We start from the raw sequence: 5,000 nt of genomic DNA, 5'->3' as shown, positions 1-5,000 counted from the left end.
TATATTCAGTGAAGGAACTGGTGAATAATGAAATATTGGTGTCATTCCTACACCTACCCGTCTACATCGACGATCAGGAGATTTTTAACAAGCTGATGGACTGGGGAGTGACACCAATATTACCCATTACAAGAAGGTTTTATCCGGGAACTGAAATAGCGGACGGAACAAGGTTCCTTAAAATGAAATTTCCGATAACAGTGGCATCGCTTCCATACAGCACAAAGTTTAACACGGTGACAGGACAGCGGTACTTCAGGGTCTTGCACGATAAGCAGATGAAGATCTGCCGATTGTGCATGGACCCTGGACACATAATGAAAGACTGTCCATCATTTCTGTGCAGAAAATGCAGCAAACATGGACACTTTGCAAAAGAGTGCAGCGCGGAAAGATGCAAACGATGCCGAAGCTTTCAATGTAAATGCCAACAATGGGAAGATGTAGAACAAACAAATAGAACAAAAGAGAACAATGAAATACAAATGGAACAAGAATGTGAGGAAGGAAATGACACACAAAATGAAATGGAAATAGAGGAGGACTCGAGGATGGACAAGAGAGGACAAGGAGATTCTCTGGAAGACGGAGTAGAAGAGATAAGAGATGGAGAGAAACACGTACAAGAGGAGACAAGGTGGATGGAGGAAGCAGGGGAAGAAAAAGGACAGCAAAAAAATTTAAATAAGCATAAAGAGGAGATGGAAGACATGGGGACAAGAGGATTAAAAAAACAAGAAAAGACTGAAGAAAGTAGACAAGAGAAGATAGAGGGAGACAGAGAAAAAGAACAACAGAAAAACAGAAAGGATTTAAAGAAGCACGAAGAGGAGATGGAAAACACGGGGATAAGCGGAATAAAAAATCAAGAAAGGACTGGAGTGGTAAGGAAAAAGGCTAAAATCTCAAATATTGAGGATGTACTGAAAAGACAGAGAGAAAGAAGGGGGACTTTGTTTGTCTACTTAAAAAAAATAGGAGCAGAGGTGAATATAACACAGGAGGGGATGGAGGGATTTAAGGATTGATGGAGAGAACGATGTGGAGGATATTCATATTTTTAGCGATGACTCTGAGATATGCATCGATTAATGTGAGAGGACTAAAGAACGAGTTGAAATTTGAAAGAGTTTTAATGAGCAGTAAGAATGTAGATATTTTATGTATACAAGAAACAAACTGGGATGAAGAATGTGTAAAGATTTTCAAAAACAAGTGGGATGGGACAATTTATTTTAATAACAGTGATAAAGATAGAGGCGGAGGGGTAGCAATTTTAATAAAAAGAGGAGTGTGTGAAAACGGAAAAGTTATAATGAGTGACACAAGAGGTAAATTAATTGTAATTGAAGTGGAAATAGAAAAGGAAAAAAATTACATATATAACATACATGCACCAAACGAAGACAAAGATAAGAAGGAGTTTTTTAAGGAAATAGCATCAAGTTTAAAAAAAGAAAAGAATACAATTTTACTGGGAGATTTTAACACGGTAATGGAAAAAATAGATATCGGTGATGGAATGATTTTTAAATCAGATCAGGGGAGAAATGAACTAAAAAAAATAATGACGGATTTTAAAATAGTAGATGTGTGGAGAGACAGGAACAGAGAAATGAAAGTATTTTCAAGAAAACAAATAGTACAAGGGAAAATGAAACAAAGTAGAATAGATATGATACTGTGTACAGAAGATTATAAACAAAACATAAAGAATGTCTTCTATGAGAACACAACATTTAGTGATCACAGCTTCCTATTTATAAATATAGATTTAACAAAAATAGAGAGAGGGCCAGGAACATGGATTTTAAATAGTGCTATTTTAAATAATAGATTTTATTGTAATACCATAAAAACTATAATTGAATGGAATAAAACAAATGCTTTATTTGAAGAAGATAAAAGAATTTGGTGGGATAATGTTATATATGACATAAAACAATTTTCAATCAGACATAGTAAAACAATACAGAGAGTCAAAAGAAAAGAAGAACAAGAAATAAGGAATAAATTGAACCAGGAAATAGATCAAATAAATAAAAGCGAAGGTAAAATAGAGGAAATGTTGGTGCTTAGAGATAAATTAAACAAAATAGAAGAAGAGAAATGTAAGGGAGCGATACTAAGAAGTAAAGCGAAATACGCGGTAGAAGGAGAAAGAAGCACAAAAATTTTTTTTGGCCTGGAAAAGAGCAGACAGAAAGCACAGGAAATAAAGGAAGTCATCAGGAAAGATGGAACGATAGAAAAAGAAAAAGATGCAATATTAAAATCAGTAAAGGTGTTTTACGAAGATTTATTTAGAAGCAGAGGAACAGATGAAAGTCAAAGGGAGTTTCTATTTCAACAAATTACAGAAAGAATAACAGAAGAAAATAGGCAGATGTGTGAGGAGGAAATAACAGAGGAAGAAATAGACCGAGTAATAGGACAACTAGGTAATGGGAAAAGTCCGGGATTAGACAGACTTACAAGTGAATTTTATAAAAAATTTAAAAGAATCCTAATACCAATGCTGAAGCAAATTTATGATGATATATTTAAGAAGAAAGAGTTAAACGAATCAATGAAGATAGGAACAATAAAATTAATATATAAGAAAAAGGGGGAAGAAAATAATTTAAAGAATTTTAGGCCAATAACATTATTAAATGTGGATATTAAAATTTTATCAAAAATTTTAGCGAATCGTTTAAAGACAGTTTTACCAGAAATAATAAAAACTACTCAAGCCTACTCTGTCGAAGGAAGAGATATAGCAGATACGATATGTAATATACGGGACACATTACGGTACCTAAAAGAAAAAAGGAAAGGGGGATACTTAATCAGTTTAGATTTAGAAAAAGCCTTTGACAGAGTAGAGCATGAGTATTTATTTGGACTGATCGAAAAATATGGTTTTGGAGATAATTTTAGAAATTGGATTAGAATTTTATATACAGACATTGTGGCATGTGTCAAATGTAATGGTTTTATAACGGAATGTTTTAAACTAACAAGATCAATCAGGCAGGGATGCCCCCTTTCTGCACTGCTGTACACACTAACGGCAGAGCCACTTGGACTGGCCATGAAGGCAGAGAGTGAAATAAAGTGAATAACTATTGAAGATTTTAAAAGTGAACCCATATATCAATATGCGGATGATACAACGCTGTTAGTAGAAAACATACAGAGTGTCGAGCAGGCAATGATAATTCTAGAAAAATACTGTAAAGGGTCAGGAGCAAAAGTGAATGTTGAAAAAAGTGAATGTATGAGGCTGTCACGGGACGAAGGCTTACCTCAAAATATCACATTTAAGGAAAGCAAAGATAGTGTTAAAATATTAGGAATTGACATAGGATTAAATGAAGAAAAAAAATAATGATTTATTATGGGAAAGAGTATTAAAAGGAATAGAGAAAAGACTAAACTTTTGGAAGGGGAGAGTTCTAACTTTAAAAGGAAAAGTTTTAATAGTAAATGCCTTGCTAATATCAAAGATGTGGTATGTATTGAGCGTAACCCCATTGCCTCAATGGGTTTATAAAAGATTTAAAAGTTGTGTGCTGCATTTTTTATGGGAAGAAGGGAGGAAAAAAATTGCTTATGATACTCTAATTGGGGGAGTGGAAGAAAGAGGACTGGGATTAGCAGACATTTTAATAAGAATGAAGCAAAAGAGCAAAAACTATGAAAAAATTCTTAGACATAAATAAAACAGAAACATGGAAAAGGGTGATGAAATATTATATTAAAAAGTGTGGGGACTTTACAATGGGAATAAGTATTTTATGGATGAAAACGAACAAAGATATCACAAAAAATATACCAAGATTTTATCAAGAGGTTTTAGAAGCATGGACTGAAATGTTTGATAATGTAACAGTTGTACCAAATGGAAGAATACAAATGCTGAATCAGCCAATATTTAATAACTTGAATATCGTGAATGGTGAAAAGTTGATATTTTATAAAAAATGGTGGGAAAATGGATTAAGACAAATAAAAGATATACTATATAAAGTGAAAGAAGGATTTCTGCCTCTGCAAGCAATAATAGATACACTGACTGAGGAAGGTGAGAACGAAAGCGGAAAGAAATTATCTGAACAATATGACACAATTAAAAACAATATACCCAAAGAATGGATTAAAAGGATAGATGGCAAACAGGAAGACATTGGATTAGAACAGCCAACCATATATTTTAAAAAGAAAACTAGGGAAAAGACACGGATAGAAGAATGTAAGGTGAGAGATTTTTATGTTGCTTTTAGAACAATGGCTTTTGTAAAACCGGTTGCAGATACATTTTGGAAAATTAGATATGAAGGGTTGGAAGAAAAACATTTATGGGGAAACTTAAGAATAAAATACATAGAACCAATTCTCGAAGATTTTACATTTTTACTGAGACACAATACAATATTAACCAGAATGCGTTTATGTAAGGCAAGATTAGATAATGAAACGAAATGTCAAGTTTGTGGAGATCAAGACGAGGGGTTGCTACATCTGTTTTTCTACTGTGAAAACTTAAAAGACTTTATGAGAGAAATAAAAAGCATGGCAAAAAATATTTTAAAAACAGACTTTAATGAGAATACAACATGGAAAGAATGGGAAAGATTATTTTTATTTGGAGTAGAAAATAAAAAATATAATTTAAAGGCTTTTAACTTTATTCTGGCAGTAGCAAGACAGGCCATATGGGTTAGGAGAAATATTGTGAGGTATGAGAAAAGATATGTGGAGGTTTGGCCAATCTTTAAAAACAAAATGAAACAGATAGAGAGAGAGCTAAGAAAATATGTGCTAGAAAATGAGATTTGTGACATGATGATTGATGTTTTAACAAAATATGCAGAAAAACTGATTTAAATAATTTCAATTATTTATAAAGTGGAAGTGTGTTGAGACTTTAGCGTCAAAGGTTTTAAGATTTTAGTCTTTAGTTTGTATTAATTATTTTAACAGAAATGAATTGTATGATAATAGTATATGTTTTT

This window comes from Clarias gariepinus, chromosome 13 (genome assembly GCF_024256425.1).
Source record: "Clarias gariepinus isolate MV-2021 ecotype Netherlands chromosome 13, CGAR_prim_01v2, whole genome shotgun sequence".
NCBI lineage: Eukaryota > Metazoa > Chordata > Actinopteri > Siluriformes > Clariidae > Clarias > Clarias gariepinus.
This window is presented reverse-complemented; position numbering follows the sequence as displayed.